We start from the raw sequence: 23,437 nt of genomic DNA, 5'->3' as shown, positions 1-23,437 counted from the left end.
TCAGTAAATTCACACCACGTGTGAAACTAAAGTTTAAATTATCTCAGGAGAACGAGGTGCCAATTAAACAGTGAGACACAATAGCCGCAGTTTGTCTCTTCCTTCAGTACAGGTAGCCTTCATCTCTGTGCTGGGGAAGTACCAAAAGTTTACACGAAGAATTAAAAAAAGAAATAACCTGCAGAGTAGGATGGAGTGTAAAGGCATCTACAGAGTGATGGGGCCAGCTCACCCTCCAGAATGCTATTTACACACAGGGATGTCCATGCCTAGTTCTTCAAGGAGCAGGACTCAGTGCTTGGCCAGCTTTCCAGTGGCCAACAATCTTTGGAGCCCATCAATACTAAAATTAATTATTTTGTATTTGTCCCTCACGTTCTTGTGTACTTGACAAGGGACTTCTGACGCCTTGTTTCCTAAGCTAGGCAGCTGTAGATGGTGCAGTGACTGAGTGTCATATCCCCCTAAGCCAGGCAGCTGTAGATGGTGCAGTGACTGAGTGTCATATCCCCCTAAGCCAGGCAGCTGAAGATGGTGCAGTGACTGAGTGTCATATCCCCCTAAGCTAGGCAGCTTTAGCTGGTGCAGTGACTGAGTGTCATATCCTATTTCTCTGTATGAATCACCCCTGGTCCGAATCCATCTTTCCGGAAGCCTTGCTCCATAAGGAAGTAACCTGAGTGGCACCGGTGAGATTACCTCATCCGTTTCAGATCACATGATGAGTGCCAAAGAATCAGAAAAGGCATGACCACTGTGATGCAAATGCTAAGTGTCCGGTCGGCTGAGAAATAAATGTTCTCAGTCATAGATGACACATCTACTAATAATCTATGTCCTCCAGAACATTAAATATCTTAACATAATTTGCATCTCTTAAATATCCAGTTGCGGAAAACTGAGCACAGGTTAGAGGGTTACTTTATGTAAGGGATTGAAAAAAGCAGTCTCATCAGTTGAACCATCTGGCAACTCCTGTATCTAGAGTTTAGTTGTTACACTAAAAAATAGAGGCGCATCCTTTGGGGAAATATAGGGATCTCAGGGTTCACACATAGGACAGTGAGTGAGACTGAGTGAGAATAAGAGTGGGTTGTGAGTAAAAATGAGGATAAGGCAGTGTGAGAGACTGTCAAGAAGTGAGAGGGAGTGTGAGTGAGATTATGAGTGAGTGAACGTAGGTGAGAGTGTGTGGATGAGTGTGTTACACTGTGAGTTTGGAGGTAGTTCTTAGTTTATGGGACACTGATTCAAATTGCTTGAACATTGAATGTAATTATTTCCATATGGGACGCCAATGGCAAAAAGTGGTGACAGCAAAGTGGGCGCAACTCTTAGCATAAGAAAAAGCCATAGTCAAATGTTGGTGCTGGAATATCTGAAGTAATTCTTGGCATATGGGACACTTATGGCTAAAGGGCGCACTGGCAGATGGGAAGAAATATTCGTATAATGGGTACCCAGAGAAAAATGTTGACAATGGCACACTAGAAGTATTTCTTGCCATGTGCAAAATACTGGTAGATACTTAGTGGACGTAATTCCTGCTATAATGAGCATCCAAGGCGCTGTGTTTTGGGGCATCTCCTGTCGCGAGCATTAGGCCTACCCACGCAAGTGAGGTACCATTTGTATCGGGAGACTCGGGGGAACACAGAGGAGCAAAACAAGTGTTATTGCCCCTTGTCTTTCTCTACATTTTTTCCTTTAAAATGTAAGACAGTGTATAAAAAAGAATTCTGTTTGAGAAATGCCCTGTAATTCACTTTCTAGTATGGGTACCCCGGAATTCAGAGATGTGCAAATAACCACTGCTTCTCAACACCTTATCTTGTGCCCATTTGGGGAATACAAAGGTTTTCTTGATACCTATTTTTCACTTTTTATATTTCAGCAAATTAATTGCTGTATACCCGGTATATAATGAAAACCCATTGCCATGTGCAGCTCATTTATTGGCTCTGGGTACCTAGGGTTCTTGATGAACCTATAAGCCCTATCCCCGCAACCAGAAGAGTCCAGCAGGCGTAACGGTATATTGGTTTAAAAAATCTGATATCGCAGGAAAAAGTTACAGAGTAAAACGTGGAGAAAAATGGCTGTTTTTTTACCTCAATTTCAATATTCTTTTATTTCAGCTGTTATTTTCTGTAGGAAACACTTATAAGATCTACACAAATTACACCTTGCTGACTTCAGAATTTTGTCTAATTTTCAGAAATGTTTAGCTTTCTGGGATCCAGCTTTGTTTTTACACCCATTTCTGTCACTAACTGGAAGGAGGCTGAAAGCACAAAAAATAGTAAAAATGGGGTATGTCCTGTAAAATGGCAAAATTGTGTTGAAAAATTGGGTTTTCTAATTCAAGTCTGCCTGTTCCTGAAAGCTGGGAAGATGATTATTTTAGCACCACAAACCCTTTGTTGGTACCATTTTCAGGGAAAAAACCACAAGCCTTCTTCTGCAGCCCTTTTTTCCCATTTTAAAAAAAAAAAATGAACTTTTCGCTGTATTTTGGCTAATTTCTTGGTCTCCTTCAGGGGAACCCACAAAGTCTGGATACCTCTAGAATCCCTAGGATGTTGGAAAAAAAGGATACAAATTTGGCATGGGTAGCTTATGTGGAAGAAACATTATGAGGGCCTAAGCGCGAACTGCCCCAAATATCCCAAAAAATTGCTCGGCACAGGTGGGGAAAAGGCATGGCAGCGAAGGGGTTAAGTAGAAGGGAAATCTAGTCCGATTTGTGAGTTTGAGAAATCTTTCTCAGCACGACCCTTAATTTAAGGAAATTGTGAAATTCTCTGTTTCCTAGATTAAAGGAATTTTGTAATTCTGAGAAAGCTTTAAGGTAGGTTGATAGGCCTAGATCTTTTAGGAAGAGAATATTGTTTGACAATCACAATGGCCATGAAGGGGACGTATCTTCAATTTTAATTTTAGTTTTTTTCCTTAGGGATGCTTATTCAATTTATTGTATTCAGTGTGGGATAATTTTATCAAGTTTGGAAGGGCAGAGATGGAATACTTAAGAATCAAGTCAGAGTGTTGTGCTGGGAATGTTTTCATTGTTAATAATGTGATTAGACAGATCAAGTGCTTCTTCAATATGTACCCATGCTGGTGCATTTTGTGCTTTGGAATTGGTCCACCAAGTGTCTTGTTTGATTAGAAAGGCAAGTAGGTGTTAACACAAATTCGTTATTTTCAGACCTCTGGACCTTTTACATAGTTTTATTTTTTTCAAGGCAATTCTACCTCTTTTTCCTTTTCAGAGAAACTCAGAAATTACTGAATTAATGTTGTTGAATTTGGAAGATAATTGTATGGGAAGCATGGAGTTGATGAAGTTTTTTTGCAAAGCAATCATCATTTTAATGCATTCTGAGAGGCCCCACAGGTCATGAATTTAGGTGACCAGGCCAATAAAATTTATTTTTATGAAGGTTCTCTTTGGTTAATTTCAATGTATCTTCTAAATTGCTCTTGAAATCTATACCTAAATATTTGATCAGTGAGGATTGCCAATGAAGTTCAGCATTATCTACAATGGATGGTAAAGATAAATTGTTTAGAAATAAGACTTTGGTTTTATCTAGGTATAATGTTTATTTTACACACCTCATCCATTGTGTCATCCATTCACTCCGGGGCACCCATCGACCCATGCCCCCACCACCTGTTCAACCTCTGATCCAACCCCATCAGCACGGAAGGCACAATCATCCTCAACACTTCCATCAACCCGACGGTTTTTCCAGACAAATGGAAACATGTGGAAATCAAACTCCTTCTGAAAAAGCCCTCCACCGGCCCCAAACGAACTCAAGAATAACTGACCCATCTCCCTACTACGCAACCCGACCAAAGTACTAAAAAAGGCCATCAATCAGCAGTTCACCAGCTACCTGGAAGAAAGAATCTACTGAACACCTCCCAATCCGGTTTTCATTTCAACCACAGTACCAAGACCACACTCATCGCCACCACTGACGACATCAGGGCACTCCTCGACCACAGTGAAACCACTGCCCTGATCATCCTCAACAAATCAGCCTTGTTCCACACCATCTCCCACCACACCCTCATCAACAGACTCCACAGCGTCAAAAAACAAAACAACACCTTCAAATGTCACCTCCTTCCTGACAGGATGCACTCAGAGTGTCCGACTACCCCCTTTAAACTCCACACCCAAGAGCATCATTTTCGGCATTCCCCGAGGTTTATCCCTCAGCCCCATTCTGTTCAATACCTAGATTACCCCCCCAGCCAACATCGTTAGATCCCACGGACTCAACATCATCTCCTACACAGAAGATACTCAACTGATCCTCTCACTTACTGAAGACCCTCCACCACCAGAACCAACTTCTCCAACACCATGACAACCATAGCCTCCTGAAGCTCAACTCCGACAAGATGGAAGGCCTGACGATACTCAACTGATCCTCTCAATTACTGAAGACCCTCCACCACCAGAACCAACTTCTGCAACACCATGACCACCATAGCCGCCTGAAGCTCATCTCCGACAAAATGGAAGTCCTGATTTTTGGAGAAACACTTCCATTTGGGACCATAGCTTATGGCCAGCCAACCTCGGACCCACTCTCATGCCTACAGAACACACTTGAAACTTTAGCATCATCCAACCACTCTTTTTCCAACATGGCCACCAAGGTCTGGAATGACCTACCCCTCCCCCTTTGAACTGCACTGGTAGACCTGGCATCCTTGGCGTGGTCTCCCCTGTCTTTGTTTTGCCTCTGCTTCCCGTGTTTTGACTGTGTGCTGGACTCTGTTTTTGCAATAGTACAAGTGTTCCCTGTGTAAAATGTATGTGTAATTGTCATCTCCATGATTGGCACATTTGATTTACTAGTAAGTCCCTAGATGTGCCCAGGGCCTGTAAATCAAAAGCTACCAGTGGGCCTGCAGCACTGGTTTTGCCACCCACATGAGTAGCCCTGTAAACATGTCTCAGACCTGCCGTGCAGTGTCTGTGTGTGCAGTCTTGAACTGCCAATTCGACCTGGCAACTGTACCCACTTGCCAGGTCTAAACCTTCCCTTTTTACACATGTAATGTACCTCTAAGGTAGGTCCTAGATAGCACCATAGGCAGGGTGCAGCGTATGTTAAAGGTGGGGCATGTACTGATGTGTTTTACGTGTTCTAACAGTGAAATACTGGCAAATTCGGTTTTCACTGTTGCAAGGCCTATCTCTCTCATAGGTTAACATGAGGGCTGCCTTTAAATATCCTTAAACTGCTGCGCCCCATTAAGAGCACAATTTAAAAATACATCTGTTACTGAAGTTGGTTTTTAGATTCATAGTTTGAAAATGACACTTTTAGAAAGTATCTCACTTAAAAATGCTCCTAGAGGAATTATTCAGATATAGTATGAGTACATATGATCCAGTCTTCAATTAATGAATACGACAACTCCGTACTGTTCACATCCAATATATTACTCAGAAAGTTCAAACAAATTTACAACAATTCTAACAAATGTCCATTTCATAAACAACAACACTGTACATAACCCCTCTAGATCATAAGATTGAATCCCAACTGCAGATCCAGGAAGGGGTTATAACCCTCCTCATGACAGTTCTGCACAATATTTGCCTGGTTTCCAGTCCCAGTTCAAGCAATATCATCGACTTTCAATTCAGCTTGTCAGATGAGAAGGTAATGTCGACGTTTTGGCCTGTAGTGGCTGTCAGAGGTCCGTCAGATCATAATCAGGACTCAGTGTTGTGGATCTGTGGCTGGGATTCAATCTTCTGATTACATTTTTTTGAACTTCCTGAATCCAATTGAGTAATATATGGATTTTAACAATACAGAGTTGTCTTATTCATTAATTGAAGACTGGATTATATGTACCCACACTATATCTAAATAATTCCTCTAGGAACATTTTTAAGTGAGACATTGTCTGTACCCAGCTCCTAGGGGAATACTGGGATGCCCCTAAGTGTGTTCATTGACTTTTAGATTGTAGGCATTTTCTTGATTAAAGCCTGTTTGTGGGTTCCCTGTCTGGGTCAGACTGACAGTTAAGCCGTTTGTAAATCCCCTCTAGACAGTGACACAAAGGGAGCTGGGGTGTAGGCTGCATATCCTGATGAGCCATCAGGGCTAGAGTGAAGGGAGGAGTGGTCACTTATACCTGAATGGGCTGTGCCTGCCCACACACAATGCAGTCCTCATCCCCCTGGTGTGTGTCTGGGGCCTGGCCGGGGCAAGGCAGGATCTTGTAAACATCAGAGACTTTCCTTTGAGGTTTGCCAACCTCAGAGGCAAAAAGGGGTATAAGTAGTGGACCCAACACCCCAGACTTAGATTTCTTCAAGATCCCTTCTGGAGCAAAGAGGAACCTCTGCCAAGGAGAAGAGCTGAAGAGCTGAGGAGAAGTGCTACCCCTGCCTGTGACTGTGCTTTATTGGGCTATCCTGCAGTTGCTGCTTCTGCCTGTGAAAGGGGACAAAGACTGGACTTTGTTGTGTATTCCTGCTTGAGAAGAATCTCCAAGGGCTTGGACTGAGCTTGCCTCCTGTTTTGAAGTCTTAGGGCCATCAAATACTTCCTCTGCCAGTACCTGGACTCTTGGGTGAGACTCCTGCCCTGCCAAGTGGTGCCTCATCCAGTCCCTGGGACCTTGAGAGATGAAGTTGGCAGAACAAGGACTGAAATCCACACACAGAACACCGTGTGGGGAAATTTTCAATGCACCATCTGGAACGCGGCTGATAAATGACATGCCACCCGCTTTACGGCTAAAATTGACGCTCCACCTGCATTGCAGCTGGGAGATTGATGCATCGTGGATGGAAAAACAACGCAACACCCCTTTGCGGCTGCTGATAATGATGCAATCCTCACGCAGCGTGGTTTTATAACACCAGATTTCTCACGCATCGTCGTTGGGTGTCAGAGTCATCATGAACCTGCATGGATCCGAGGTGTCCTGTCCGTAAATCGATGCATCACTCTCTTGCGAGGGAGAAAAATGACACATCGCCTACCCGACGAGAGAAAAAACGACGCACAGCCTCACTTGCGGGTAAGGAATTGATGCATCACTGACTTTTCCAACTCACCCTCACCCTTGCTGCTTTATTTTTTCTTAGCAAACCAGGTTTTCCATTGTTCTCTATGGAGCAAGACTCTTATTCTTTAGAAAATTCATATCTTGACTAGTGTATGTGGGACTTTTGTCGTTTTGGTCTTGTTTGATTTAGATAAATATTGCCTATTTCTCTAAACTGGTGTGGTGTCCATTTTGTAGTGTTTTCACTGCATTACTGTGTGTGTTGGTACAAATACTTTACACATTTCTTCTGGGTTAAGTCTTTCTGCTCATGCCAAGCTACCAAAGGGGTGAATAGGGGTTAACCAGGTGTGTTTCTCCTTTTCCCTGACTAGAGTGAGGATCCTTTCTTGGACAGGGGGTAATCTGACTGTCAACCATCACTGGAACACTTAAGAAAGAGACTCAAGCCCTGTCTCTTCGACAGAGACAACGCACCCCAGCGTGCAAATACCCCCAAGGGTGACAACAGCGCGTTCTACAAATGACTGATTGATTGATTGGTCTGATGAATGTCTGAAAGCGGTTCTCTTTTGGCAGTTTAAGCAGGTTTTTGGGACAAATGAAAGATCTAATATGTGTAATTTAAAGGGTTAGTAATACCTACAATGGATGGTAAAGATAATTTATTTAGATGGACGACTTAGGTTTTGTCTAGGTTTAATGAATGTCATCATTGACTTCATCCATATACCCCAGGTGAGTTTAATGTTAAATATTGCCACTAATATTCTTTGGTTATCCTCTACAATGACAAAAAGTATCCCCTATATATTACTGCCAGTATTTTGCCGAAAGTGTCCCATATGGCAAGAATTACCTCTAGTGTGCCAGTGCCTGCATTTTTAAAGGGTGTCTTCTATTAAAAGAATTACCTCTAGTCTGCCACTACCAGCATGCATTTTTCGTGGGGTACTCGTTATAATAAGAAATACCTCTGGTGACACATCACATTTTCACAAAGAAAACAGAGCTGTTTTTTGCAAAGTGCCTAGCTGTGGATTTTGGCCTCTAGTTCAGCCGGCACCTAGGGAAAACTAGCAAACCTGCGCATTTTTGAAAACTAGACACCTAGGGGAATCCAAGTTGGGGTGACTTGTTGGGCTCTGACCAGGTTCTGTTATCCAGAATCCTTTGCAAACCTCAAAATTTGGCCAAAAAACACTTTTTCCTCTCATTTCGGTAACAGAAAGTTCTGGAATCTGAGAGGAGCCACACATTTCCTTCCACCCAGCGTTCCCCCAAGTCTAACAATAAAAATGATACCTCACTTATGTGGGTGGCCCAGGTGCCTGCAACAGAAAAATGCCAAAAACCTGTAGAGATTGAGGGGATAGCACAGCGAGTTGATAAGCACATATTTTTCTTTTATACATCTTTTAGGCTGACTCTGCTTTGGGGACCCACACAAGTGAGGTATCATTTTACTTGGGAGACTAAGGGGAACGCTGGGTGGTAGCGCTGATCCTAGAAAGAAAAGTGAGGAAAATATGCTTTTTTAAGCATATTTTGAGGTTTGCAGAGGAGTCTGGGTAAGAACATTTTGGGGGATCCAGGCAAGCCCCACCTCTTTGGACTCATTGGGGTGTCTATTTTTAAAACATGTCTGGGTTTGGTAGGTTTTCCTGGATGAAGGCCGCACCCGGGACCAAAAACATAGGTGACCCCCCACCAAACACAGGTAGTTTTGCAATAGACCATTTTGATGTGTCCACGTACTTATGTGATGTTCCAAACACTAAAAGTGTGAAAAAAACACACTTAGGTTATGTTAAAAAGACTCCTCACCCACCAACCAAGTTGGTGGCATGCTTCATCATCGGGGTCCCACCCGAGACACCTAGGTGGTCATTCCGACCCTGGCGGTAAAAACCGCCAGGGCCGGGGACCACGGAAGCACCGCCAACAGGCTGGCGGTGCTTCCAGGGCCATTCTGACCACAGCGGTAAAGCCGCGGTCAGAAAAGGGGATCCGGTGGTTTCCCGCCGGATTTCCCCTGGCCCAGAGAATCCTCCATGGCGGCGCTGCTTGCAGCGCCGCCATGGGGATTCCGACCCCCTTCCCGCCAGCCTGTTCCTGGCGGTGAAACCCGCCAGGAACAGGATGGCGGGAACGGGTGTCGTGGGGCCCCTGGGGGCCCCTGCACTGCCCATGCCACTGGCATGGGCAGTGCAGGGGCCCCCTAACAGGGCCCCACCATGATTTTCACTGTCTGCTATGCAGACAGTGAAAATCGCGACGGGTGCTACTGCACCCGTCGCACCCCTGCAACTCCGCCGGCTCCATTCGGAGCCGGCTTCCTCGTTGCAGGGTCTTTCCCGCTGGGCTGGCGGGCGCTCCTTTGGCCAGAATGGCCGCCGCGGTCTTTTGACCGCGGAGCAGTCATTCGGCGGTTTCCGCTTGGCGGGCGGCGCCCGCCGCCCCCCACGGTCGGAATCAGGCCCCTAGTGTGCCACAGGTGTGCTGCGACGCCTGATTACAGCGGAGCAGGTTTTGTCATTTTTACCACACATACCGGTTGGATTTGGCACGAGGGTGAGTGATGGTTCAGTGGGTCAAATTTTATTAACAAGAGATTTCACAAAAATGAAATGCACTGTTAATAACTGAAAGGCCAAAAAACGGAACCAATGACTCACGGCTCGTGAGCTGTAAAGCCACGACAAGGCACCAACCGCTTTACAGTCCATTCACACACCTTTCATACATGACATGCACAAGACCATTCACGCCACCAGCCATGGGCCCAGCACATTACCACACTTGCATCGACAGACAGCGCCACTCAAGGGCCCATCGCTTACATACGCCCACGTGCCTGATACAGCGATCACACCAGCTGATGGGAGTGTGTGGACTGGCCCTTGGCTGGCGGTGTTTTGGAGTAACCAACAGCAAGTCAATATTTACACCGCCAGCCAAGCACCACTACACACACAATGGCATCACTTTAAACAATAAAACCACTAACTAATTAGAAATAATTACAAAACTACAAACACAAAGCTCTAACTAAGTACATGACAGAAATGCCAACCATGAAACTGAGCACATGAAAATATAAAACAGGCAGTTTACACTCATGGTAGTTCCCAGTATTTCTTCTGGGTGTCGTATTTCCTGAAACAGCCACCCACACACAGCCCAGGCTTTGAAGGACAATCTGGGCAGTACATTCGAGTCTCCCCGCAGATACCTCTTCGAGCACAGACTCTACCTTTCTTAGCTGGAAAGTCTTTTTTGGGCGTGGGAGGAATGCACTCAGCAAAGTGGCGATCTTTCAATCTAGCCACATCCTCCACCACTGCTTCTCTAGGAACTCTTGCCTGTTCCACCACAATAAGGCTCTCTATCACTGACTCCTGAAATTTCACAAATGTCATCTTTGACTCTGGAGACCTCTCCTTGAACACATTAAAATCATTAAAAGTTGCCAAGTGGAAGAGGTGAATTGCTATCTTCTTATTCCAAACGAAAGACTTACGAATAGCAGTATAAGGTTCCAACCTTTGATCAACCCTATCTACACCTCCCATGTGCTTATTATAATCTAAAATGCACACAGGTTTGCACACTTCAGCAACCTGGCCCCAATAAGTCACGGGGAAGTACTCTCATCATGGATGGTACTTAGCATGTAGACATCCCTCCTGTCTGAAAATGTCAAAGCTAGCAGCTCATCATTCCGCAAGGCACTGCACTCTCCCCTCTCAAGTTTTTTACAGACAAGCTCCCTTGGATAGCCTTTCCGGTTACAACGAATTGTGCCACAAGCAACAGTGTCCACTCTAAACAATTCCTTGAACAACTGCATTCCAGTGTAGAAGGTATCTACATACAAATGGTGACCTTTGTTTAACAGTCATCTACCAAGTTCCCACACAATTTTCTCAGTAACTCCAAAAGTGGGAGGACAACCAGGGGGAAAATAATGGAATCCCTACCAGTGCAGACCCGGGAATTATACACATATCCTGTACTACTTTCAGACAGCATATACATTTAATTCTATATTGTGCCCTCTTGCTAGGAATGTACTGCCTAAAAACCAAACGACCCTTGAAGAGGACCAAAGACTCATCCACAGCTATTTCTTTGCCTGGAACATAGACCTCTGAAAACCGATCTACAAAATGATCAAGTACAGGCCTAATCTTTAAAAGACGGTCAGAATCAGGGTGATCTTGTGGCAAGGCTAAAGCATTGTCAACAAAATGCAGCATCCTAAGAAGAAGCAAATACCGATTACGACTCATGGTTGCAGGAAATATAGCCGTTGCCATCAAGGGACTAGTAGACCAACAAGAAGCCAGTGACGGCTTCCTTATCAACCCCATCAAAAGAGTCAAACCCAAAAACCTTTTCATCTCCTCCAAATTTGTGGTAATCCACTGGGTAGCTCTAGAGTGTGGCCTAAGTCTAGCAGCGTTGTCCCTCAAATACTGCTCCGCATATAAATTAGTCTGCTCAACAATCTCTTCCAAAAACACATCACCCATAAATAACTCAAAGAAATTGACAGGCAAAAAGTTATCTGTATCGACTCTACACCCTGGGAGACAAGTAAAGGCAGGCAACTCTGGCTGCTCCATGTTTGGGGCTACCCAGAGTTCAGGTCTTCTAGCGGGAAACATTTTACCCCCAGGTTGCTGCACTAACGGCACATCAGTGTCCTCCTCTAAAACAGGTCCTTCATCTGCACTGAGAGTGGCTTCCTCATCAGAAGATTCCTCTCCGACAGAAACGTCACTGCCAGAATATCTCACTTCCTCCTCTGCCTCAGATGCAAAGTCAGTCTCATACTCATGATCAGACAATGACTCAAAAAGCATACCAACAACCTGCTGAGCAGTCATCCTGCGGGTAGCCATGATCCTTCCTTTGAAAAGTAACTGGACAAATGCACCACCAACAACCAGCACTGTGTAAGATAAGTAATAAACAAAGTGTGGCTTTATACAAAGAGTTATGTACTGAAAAATGCTACCGCTCACTTGCTGGAACAACCTACTCACCAGCAACTACTCTGCACAGACACAGCAATCACCAATGCTATCCCACTAAAAAGAAAGAAAGAAAAGCAAATTAGAAATAAGACAACACAAATATCATTGTGCACAAATCTAAGGACAATTTCACACACAATCCTGCATTTAGTACACCACCTACAAACATGTCATTCATGCATGGCAACAATACTCCTTTGGAGTCAATTGTTTTTACATACCTAAAACATGCAACTATGCAAACTGCAGGTCAACCACCACCAAAACCACAAGGAGCCACAGCAAAGAAAGCAAAAGCTTTGAACTAGAACAAAAAAGAGAAACATTTTTTATCACAAATGCAAATACTTCGCCAGTTGGCAAACACCCCACCATCAAGCATTTCGAAATTGTTGCCTAAGTGGATTCTGTCCCCCATAGGGGCAGATGGGCCTACTAAAAAATAGGCCTTTCTGCCCCAAGGAGGGCAGAAAATACCTTTACTAGTGTGTCCCCATGGGGTGTGACCCTTGCCCAAATGGCCAACCCCCAAACAAAAAAAAACACACACAACACAGACACACTATCCCTGGTGCCTAAGTGGCTTCTATCCCCCTTAGGGACAATGGGCCTAAAAAAATAGGCTGATCTGCCCCCAAGGGGGTATAAATGGCCAACAGTTCTATGCCCCCCTTGGGGGGGCCACCCTTGCCCAAGGCGCCCCCCACAGAAATACACAAATGGTTTCTATCCCCGTTGGGTGCAGATCAGCCTAAAAATAATAGTCCGCTCTGCCCCCAAGGGGGGCAGAAATGGCCATAAATAATATGCCCCCCTAAGGGGAGCGACCCTTGCCCAAGGGCCCGCCCCCCCATCCTATAAGCACGCACACACATATTATCCCTGGGGCCTAAGTGGCTTCTGGCCCCATTGGGGGAAGATGGGCCTAAAACAAAATAGGCCGATCTGCCCCCAAGGGGGGCAGAAATGGCCAACAGTTCTATGCCCCCCTTTGGGGGCGACCCTTGCCCAAGGGGGCCCCCCCACCGAAATAACCAAATAAAAAACATCCCTTGCGTTCCAGTGGTTTCTGCCCCCCTTGGGGCCTAAAAATAATAGGCCGATCTGCCCCCAAGAGGGGGGGAGAAATGGCCATAAAACATATGCCCCCAAAAGGGGGGTGACCCTTGCCTAAGGAGCTGCTCCCCAACACACAAACAGCATGGGAAAAGCAAAAAAAAAGAAAATCCCTGGCATCTAGTGGGCATTCCTGCTCCCCGATCGCGGTGCGATCGGGCAGCAGGAACGCTCAAAGAGACATCGGGGAAAGGAAAACTCTTTCCTTTCCCCTGATGCCTCTTTGTGTGAAACCCCCCACCCGCTGGAGGAGAAACGTATCTGTTTCTCCGTGATCACGCTGTAAGCAAATGACTTCCAGCGCAACCTGCACCCTCTAATGATGTCAGCGTGTGATTGCACGCTGACGTCATTAGGGTGGTGGGGAGGGTCAGGGGTAGAAGGGGAAGGGCTTCCCCTTCCATCCCTGCCTTGCGGGTTGGGAGGGAAGCCCACGGAGGCAGCGCTAGCGCTCCCTCCGAGCTCCTGTGCCAGGACGTAATGGTTACGTCCTCGGCACAGGAGCACTGTGCCGGCAGACCTAATCATTACATCCCCGACACAGAAGGGGTTAAACTGTCCAGCTTGCCTCATACAGCAGCCAAAATATAAAAAACCCTAAACTCCTTCAACTCCAACAAGAGACTTACCTCTGAAATCAAACCTAAATGGATAAAATCCGCACCGACTCCAATCTCTCAACCTGGAATGAAGTTGATTGGGTAAGGATCTGGACATATGCCCTCAAAAGTATTGGATATTCCATGAGGCATAGTGGACCTCGGAAAAACTCTCTAGACTGGGACTATTGGATTCTGACAACTGTTGGAACTGCCAAATCGCTCCGAGTACCCTTAACCACATGCTCTTTTATTGCAGAAAACTTCACAATTTCCGGAATGAGATACAGAAAATAGTAGATGCCATTTTCAGCATTGAGAGCTCCCTGAGCTTTCATACAGTTACCTTATGCCCCTGATCACTCGTGCCCTGAAACTTTACCAATCAGACATGAGTTTAATGAAACTCCTGCTAAAGATAGTGATAAAAAACATCCTATTCCAATGGAAGTATTTTCAAAATGGTACAAATGTTTATTACCCATCTTGATTACCCCCCGTCCTCTTTTTAGTTGTTTTTCTGTATTCCCCTAAAAAACAATATAATATTTTGAAATAAAAAAATAGAATAATTACTCTAAAAATGTGCGCTATTAGCATCATATTGTGAGTATATTGTGAGCAAGGGCTACCCCCTAGTATGGTAATCATGCAAAGTTGTTATTGTAGTGTCTTTTAATTTAGAGAGCATCTGCATTCACATTTACATTAATCAGTGCAATGTGAGTATGGAGGTCATCCAGTTGAGCCAGGGTCATCTGCTTCCAGTCCCACTCCATGAGCCCAGGAAATGCCTTAGAGAGTCCTTTGTGGGCCTCTGGTTTCTCTTTCTTTGCAGGCCTTTGCTGAGAGCCCTTGCACATCTGAATGAAGTAGAGAAGTGACAGAGCAGTAGGTGTGAGCAGTGCACTCTCTGTGTAGTATGGGGAGGTAGGTTTTGGGCCTAACTCCACCTACGACAAGACCCATGCTTTTCCCGAAGAGGCCACAGTCTGCAAAGAAGTGGTCAGAGGGACCCAGACCTGCAACTAGTGTCAACAGGCTCAGAAGAGCAGCTCCAATCCTGCTTGGATCCCAAGACCCTGAGAACGGTGACCCCTTTTGACCTTGTTTAGCTGTGGTGGTGTTTGTTACACCCAGGGAGGATGCACAGTTACATTTAAGCAATAATGTTGCAAAGTTTTTTTAATACTTTCAGTTCGGTGTAAAACAGACTTCCAAGACATGGACGTCATTTAGGGGTCACAAGGGGTTGCAGCTGCGACACCCAGCTGGCTCTTTGCAACCCCTGGCCTCAGAGGGAGCAAAATCAGTGCCAGGATCACAAGGAAAGCTTCACATTCCTTGTTTTCTGTCAATTATTTTAGTTTACTAATAGTAAATAGCATTTTATAATTCACGATTATTGTAATAAAAAAATGAATAGCAATTTGCTGGAATATGACCCTCCCTAGCAGCTGTGGTAAGTAAAAAAATATTTCAATGTATGTTCAGTGCATGCTTGAGGGTGAGAGTGTGTTTAAGTGAGAGCGAGTGTGTGTGCGTGTAAATGAGTGTGTATGTGTGAGCATGCGTGTGTGAGTGAAAGTATAGGTTAAATGGCGTTGCCTCTGCTACTTCTGACATTTTGGTGAATTGACGTTCATGTTCCAAGGGCTGTTTTTTCCAAACAATCTGACGCACAGAGGGACCTGAGGAGGACTTCCCTGATGGTGAAGCCCAGGCAACGCCTTCCCACACCCAGATATGCTGGACCCTCATTGTGTCTCTGTCTCCAGCATTTGCAATATGGGCTTATCACCGTATATATTATGTCCCTATGCATTTTCTCACATTGCTATGATCTTGATCTAAGTGCTTCCTTTGGACATGGCCTAACGTTCAGTATCTCTTGACATATATGTTAGAAATGGGGTTTTGGGTTGGCAGTCAGGCTGCCCTCTGTCCAAGCAAGAACCCTCACTCTAGTCAGGGTAAGTCACACACAATCCAAAATCAGCCTGTGCCCACCCTCTGGTAGCTTGGCACGAGCAGTCAGACTTAACTTAGAAGGCAATGTGTAAAGTATTTGCACAATAAATCATACAATAGCACAATATAGCACTGCAAAAATACACCACACAGTGGTTAGAAAAATATATAATATTTATCAGGATAATTGTAGGTCAAAACGAATAAAGATGCAATGTGAAATTGTAGGGATATCACTGGAAAGTGATATCAAGTGTCTTAAGTCCTTAAAAATCAATCAAAGTCTCTTTCAAGCACAAAGTACCTGGTTTGGAGTGGAAAATCTCCACAAAGGGCCACAGAAGAAGAGATACGTGGAAAAATGGTGTGTGCATCAATTGCTCCCCAGCACACACGGACTTGCGTCGTTATTTTTCACACAGGGAAGTCGTGCGTCATTTTCCGGCGTGCGGACAGTCTCTTTCTATGGGTCACGGGGATTACCAGATGTCCCGGGTCTGTGCGTGGATTCTCCTGCTTGTTTTCCGGCTGCGCGTCGTTCCGTGGGGCTGTGCGTCGAAGTTTCGCTCTCACGGCAGGCGTCGCGTCGATTTCTCCTCTGAAGTCTGGCGGCGTTGTCCTTGCGAGGCCGTGCGTCGAAGTTCCGGTCGCCCCGAAGGCGTTGCGTCGATCAGCGTCGGTGTGCGGCGTTTTTCTCGCCGCAGAACAAGCTGTGCGTTGAAAATTTCGGCGCACGAAGCGTCCAAGTGAAAAAGAGAAGTCTTTTTGGTCCTGAGACTTCAGGGAACAGGAGGCAAGCTCTATCCAAGCCCTTGGAGAGCACTTTCTCAGCCAGACAAGAGTTCAGCAAGGCAGCAGGCCAACAGCAAGGCAGCAGTCCTTTGTAGAAAGCAGGCAGGTGAGTCCATTGAGCAGCCAGGCAGTTCTTCTTGGCAGGATGTAGTTTCTGGTTCAGGTTTCTTCTCCAGCAAGTGTCTGATGAGGTAGGGCAGAGGCCCTGTTTTATACCCAAATGTGCCTTTGAAGTGGGGGAGACTTCAAAGAGTGGCTAAGAAGTGCACCAGGTCCCCTTTCAGTTCAATACTGTCTGCCAGGTTCCCAGTATGGGGTGTAGCAGTCCTTTGTGTGAGAGCAGGCCCTCCACCCTCCCAGCCCAGGAAGACCCATTCAAAATACAGATGTATGCAAGTGAGGCTGAGTACCCTGTGTTTGGGATGTGTCTGAGTGAATGCACAAGGTGCTGTCAAACAAGCCCAGCCAGACGTGGATTGTAAGGCACAGAAAGATTTAAGTGCAAAGAAATGCTCACTTTCTAAAAGTGGCATTTCTAGAATAGTAATATTAAATCCGACTTCACCAGTCAGCAGGATTTTGTATTACCATTCTGGCCATGCTAAATATGACCTTCCTGCTCCTTTCAGATCAGCAGCTGCCACTTCAACAATGTATGAGGGCAGCCCCAATGTTAGACTATGAAGGGAGCAGGCCTCACAGTAGTGTAAAAACAAATTTAGGAGTTTTACACTACCAAGACATATAACTACACAGGTACATGTCCTGCCTTTTACCCACACAGCACCCTGCTCTAGGGGATACCTAGGGCACACATTAGGGGTGACTTATATGTGGAAAAAGGGGAGTTCTAGGCTTGGCAAGTACTTTTAAATGCCAAGTCGAAGTGGCAGTGAAACTGCACACACAGGCCTTGCAATGGCAGGCCTGAGACAAGGTTAAGGGGGCTACTTAAGTGGGTGGCACAAACAGTGCTGCAGGCCCACTAGTAGTGGGCCTGCAGCACATATAGCACATATAGCACATATAGTGCCCTAGGCACATATAGTGCACAATACTAGGGACTTATAAGTAAATTAAATAGTCCAATAAGGTATGATCCAAAGTTATGTTTAAAAAGAGAGAGAGCATATGCACTTTAGCACTGGTTAGCAGTGGTAAAGTGCGCAGAGTCCAAAAGCCTGCAAAAATGAGTTCAGAAAAAGAGAAGGAGGAAGGCAAAAAGTTTGGGGAGGACCCTGTCAAAATGCCAGATCCAACATGACCCCCTTCCAGCCTAAAGCCAGGGTAGACTAATCAACACTCTGATGGACTTCCCTGCTGGAGGCGATAGAACATGGACAATGGCCCACTACTGCAGGGGCACTCGCCAGTTCTATGCCTTTCTGAACTCAGTGAGGCTTCTTTGTCTATACTCTCTGGGGCCACTGATCACATCACCTGAGGACCCCATCTGTAAAGCTCCTAACTTTAATTTGCTTACAGATGCATCCCAGTATGCAGACAGTACCACCACGGCCAACAAAGTGATGTGGCCCATTCCATTCCTTGGGTCTGACTTCTGTCCCCAACCCAGGGAAAACTCTGCCCACAAGGACAGAAACCAACTGATGCTACTGACAGCTGTCAGTGTTATGAGCCAGGCCCCCGACCATCCACTGCTAGGAGGAGACCCTGCGGGGGCCGTTGGATGAGCTTCTCCTCCTACTGGGGGGCTGGTACGGAGCTCCCAAGGGATTCCTGAAGCATCCCAGAATGGGGGGCAGTAACCCCAGGGGTCTTGCACCCCTTCTCCACTCTCACCAGGTCAGGGGTGGGTCCCTGATACTGGTCCCTCAGCCCAGGGTCTGTACCCTGAGGCTGAACAGAGGACAGGGGTGAGTCTTTCCTCACCGTGCCTCCCCATCTGGGCTTACATACCCTCCTCTGGGGAGTGGTACAGCCAGACATCTGAACTGTCATGGCACCCTTGGGGGTCAACCCTCTCAGCTCTCCTGACACTAAGTGAAACTCATTCCCCAGAATGCAGTCAATGGGCAGCTGGGGACTAACTATGACCCGCCTCTGGGTCACCTCCCCACCCCACTCTAGGGACACCCGGGCCTTGGGGCGGAAGAAATCTTCCCCAATGGCTGGAGTCACTCTACACACCTGTCCGGTGTACTGCTCTGGTGACACTAGTCTCTCCAAATCATGGTAAGACTAGCCCCTGTGTCTCTCAGAGTGGTGACTGGGACCCCATTCACTCCCACCTGGTGGAAGTGACGACTCCCACCCTCAGGGATCACCAGTTTACTCTCTGAGTCCACCTCCCAACTAAAGGAGATGAAGCCATGGTCTACGACCTGCCCCTGGGGACTCCATCACCCTAAGGCCACATGGGCCACCCCTGTAGAGATCCCAATATTGGGTGAGTTCTTTGGACAGACAGAGTCCCCCTTCCTTGTGTCCTAGCTGGGAACACTCAAAGCAGCGGGGTTGAGAATGGGATGCTTTGGGCCACTGCCCACCAGAACCCCCACCCTGTTTCTCAGATGGGGCCTGGGAACCCTTTCCTCCCCCCTTACTCTGGGACTCGTCTGGGTCATCTCTAACCTCCCCCTCACTCTGTCGGGGGGAACCAGAACTACCCTTATCGGGGTCACTCCCAGATACCTTTTTGGACACTCTGGTGCTTGCCCAGAGGTCCGCCTCCTCAGCAAGCTTCCTGGGATCAGTCAGCTTACTATCTACCAAGTGCTGGCGCAACTCTGTAAAAGTAGTATTGAGCATATGCTCTCTCAGAATCAGGTCATATAACCCTTTATAATTATCTACTTTGTTGCCCCGCACCCATCCATTCAGTGCCTTACTGGAAAAGTCAAAGAAATCTACCCAGGTTTGTGTGGTTTGTTTGGTGCTGTCCCTGAACCTCTGACGGTATCCTTCAGGGGTCAGCCCAAACTTTGCAAGTAAAGTGGCTTTCTGAAGTGGGTATGTGTTTTGATCAGGTTGATCCAATGTGAGAAGTGTGTCCCTCCCCAATGGCGGAACATAACCCCCCATAGCTACCCCCCATTGCCCTTCAGGAACCTCATGTGCCCTTAGTGCAACTTCATAAGCAGCTAACCATTTATCTATTTCATCTCCCACCACAAAACTGGGCACCACATTTTTGGGTATACGAACCTTCTTTTCTCCAGCAGGTCCTTTTAGTATGCTGCCACCATTATTGCTGGATTCAGACTGTCTCGCCTTGATCTCCAGCTCCTTGAGACTCAGTTCATGAGCCAACAATAGTTTCTTTTCAGCCAAAGCCCTTTCAGCTTCCACCTGTTTGGCTGCTCTTTCAGCTTCAGCTTCAATCTGTTTTGCTGCTCTTTCAGCCTCAGCTTGCTTGGCTTCTCTCTCTGCCCTCCTTTCCTCCTGTTGAGCCTCAATTTTCAGTTTTGCCATTTGCAATTGGAACTCCCTTTCCTCTCTCCTTTCCTCTGTGGTCAGGCTTTGCACAGAGCCACTGCTCCCTGGTCTGGAAGGGGGCACAATTGCAGTGGTAACATCATCCACAGATAGCAACAAATCTTCTGAGGGGCCATTTTCTGGCTCCTCTTTCTAATCATCCTCGTCTAAATGGGCTTCTGCCCAGGCCCTCAGCGCCATTTGAAAGTCCTCCTTTTTGGAGGCCCCTTCGGTGGGTACCCTCATTGCCCTGCAGAACCCTCTTAGCTGTTTGACTGTATATGTATCCAACAGGACTAGGTCAAAGTCTCCCATTTGAGACCTAGTTAGAGAAATGTTGAATGAGGATTTAGTTTTTGAAAATTGTCAGGAAAAAAATGAATTTGCAAAAAGAGATAAAAATCAAGTTGACCTGCAACTGTGGGTAGGTAGTGAAATACTTAGCTACTGTATGTCACTGCACAAATACAAGTCCTATCCTCACCGCTGATCACCAATGTTAGAAATGGGGTTTTTGGTTGGCAGCCAGGTTGCCCTCTGTCCAAGCAAGAACCCTCACTCTAGTCAGGGTAAGACACACACAATCCAAAATCAGCCTGTGCCAACCCTCTGGTAGCTTGGCACAAGCAGTCAGGCTTAATTTAGAAGGCAATGTGTAAAGTATTTGTGCAATAAATCATACAATAACACAATATAGCACCACAAAAATACACCACACAGTGGTTAGAAAAATATATAATATTTATCAGGATAATTGTAGGTCAAAACGAATAAAGATGCAATGTGAAATTGTAGGGATATCACTGGAAAGTGATATCAAGTGTCTTAAGTCTTTAAAAATCAATCAAAGTCTCCTTGAAGCACAAAGTACCTGGTTTGGAGTGGAAAATCTCTGCAAAGGGCCGCAGAAGAAGAGATACGTGGAAAAATGGTGTGTGCGTCGATTTCTCCCAGGCACACACGGACTTGCGTCTTTATTTTTCATGTGGGGACGTCGTGCGTCGTTTTCCGGTGCGCGGACAGTCTCTTTCTATGGGTCGCAGGGATTACCAGATGTCCCGGGTCTGTGCGTGGATTCTCCTGCTTGTTTTCCAGCTGCGTCGAAGTTTCACTCTCACGGCAGGCGTCGTGTCGATTTCTCCTCTGAAGTCGGGTGGCGTTGTCCTTGCGAGGCCGTGCGTCAAAGTTCCGGTCGCCCCGAAGGCGTCGCGTCGATCAGCGTCGGTGTGCGGCATTTTTCTCACCACGGAACAAGATGTGCATCGGACATTTCGGCACGCGAAGCGTCCACGTGAAAAAGAGAAGTCTTTTTGGTCCTGAGACTTCAGGGAACAGGAGGCAAGCTCTATCCAAGCCCTTGGAGAGCACTTTCACAGCCAGGCAAGAGTTCAGCAAGGCAGCAGGCCAACAGCAAGGCAGCAGTCCTTTGTAGAAAGTAGGCAGGTGAGTCCTTTGAGCAGCCAGGCAGTTCTTCTTGGCAGGATGTAGTTTCTGGTTCAGGTTTCTTCTCCAGCAAGTGTCTGATGAGGTAGGGCAGAGGCCCTGTTTTATACCCAAATGTGCCTTTGAAGTGGGGGAGACTTCAAAATGCAGATGTATGCAAGTGAGGCTGAGTACCCTGTGTTTGGGTTGTGTCTGAGTGAATGCACAAGGAGCTGTCAACCAAGCCCAGCCAGACGTGGATTGTAAGGCACAGAAAGATTTAAGTGCAAAGAAATGCTCACTTTCTAAAAGTGGCATTTCTAGAATAGTAATATTAAATCCGACTTCACCAGTCAGCAGGATTTTGTATTACCATTCTGGCCATACTAAATATGACCTTCCTGTGCTCCTTTCAGATCAGCAGCTGCCACTTCAACAATGTATGAGGGCAGCCCCAATGTTAGCCTATGATGGGAGCAGGCCTCACAGTAGTGTAAAAACGAATTTAGGAGTTTTACGCCACCAAGGCATATAACTACACAGGTACATGTCCTGCCTTTTACCCACACAGCACCCTGCTCTAGGGGTTACCTAGGGCACACATTAGGGGTGACATATGTGGAAAAAGGGGAGATCTAGGCTTGGCAAGTACTTTTAAATGCCAAGTCGAAGTGGCAGTGAAACTTCACACACAGGCCTTGCAATGGCAGGCCTGAAACAAGGTTAAGGGGCTACTTAAGTGGGTGGCACAACCAGTGCTGCAGGCCCACTAGTAGCATTTAATCTACAGGCCCTAGGCACATATAGTGCACATTACTAGGGACTTATAAGTAAATTAAATAGTCCAATCAGGTATGATCCAAAGTTACCATGTTTAAAAAGGGAGAGAGCATATGCACGTTAGCACTGGTTAGCAGTGGTAAAGTGCGCAGAGTCCAAAAGCCAGCTAAAATGAGGTCAGAAAAAGAGAAGGAGGAAAGCAAAAAGTTTGGGGATAACCCTGTCAAAAAGCCAGGTCCAACACATACGCATCCAGAATGGGTGTCATTTAAGGGTCACCAGGGGTCACATCTCTGACTCTTGACTTTTCATTGCGACCATGGTTTCAGAGGGCCACATTTAGATCTTGGAAGACGAGAATCTCATCCCCTCAAATAGAAATCCTATAGGGATATAATGGGATTTATATTTCAGCGGACGGGATATCTATCATCGCTGTAACAGAGTAACTCGTCTGAATCAGTCCCTGAGCTGGCAGAACCATAAGCAGCTGCATCAGTTCCTGGGAGCCAGGGCAGCACCTTTCCTTTCCTGCTAAATATATACCTTGAGTTTTTTAAAGCACACTCCTATAATTAAAAAACATAGCAAGTGAAAACAAAGCTGTTTAAATCTGATGCCAGGATGAGTGATGATTAATATGTTTGAACAGGGTCTTTCTCCCTGGTTTTTCATGGGTGACGTAGGTTACAAGTGATCATAAATCCATAAGTACTAACAATAAGGAATAACTTGAGCTAATAGCACAGTTATATTCAAGTTATGGGAGCAATTCACAAAATTAGAGGTAAAACTGCACTCTTATTTTTAATCCTAAATCCGGGTGTAGTTTTACTAGTTTTAGGAATGCACGGATGCTGGTTGGGAGCAGCAAGGAGCCCTGTGCTTAGTGCTTGTGTTGGGACAGAAACGTCCTCTGCATGGTAAATGCATAAGGCCTGATTTGGATATTAGTGGATGGGTAACCCGTCCACCGAAATCTAAATCCCATGATTTCCTATGACACCTGGCCTGGAGCCCCATCTCCTGCTTGCCAACTGCACACTGTGAGGGACAGGAGAGCACTGGCAGGAGTGAGATCCAGTGGGGAGCCAGCACTAGGACTCTCTGAGTGAGGTGTGATGCTGTGCACCAATCAGGCCATTGTCAGTGTGCAGTTTTGGCTCTGAGACCCTCTTATGCCAGGAGAGGGGTGGGTTGTTCTCAACC

General features: G+C 46.1%; 1 long non-coding RNA gene across 1 annotated transcript in view; it reads left to right on the top strand.

Moving 5' to 3' along the window:
- LOC138247455 (uncharacterized) overlaps positions 1–23,437 on the top strand; it is a 209,661-nt gene that overhangs the window by 171,116 nt on the left and 15,108 nt on the right. The gene's annotated exons all lie outside the window — the stretch shown is intronic.

This window comes from Pleurodeles waltl, chromosome 7 (genome assembly GCF_031143425.1).
Source record: "Pleurodeles waltl isolate 20211129_DDA chromosome 7, aPleWal1.hap1.20221129, whole genome shotgun sequence".
NCBI lineage: Eukaryota > Metazoa > Chordata > Amphibia > Caudata > Salamandridae > Pleurodeles > Pleurodeles waltl.
Note: the sequence above shows the minus strand (reverse complement) of the source record. Positions and strands in the feature narration are given on the sequence as shown.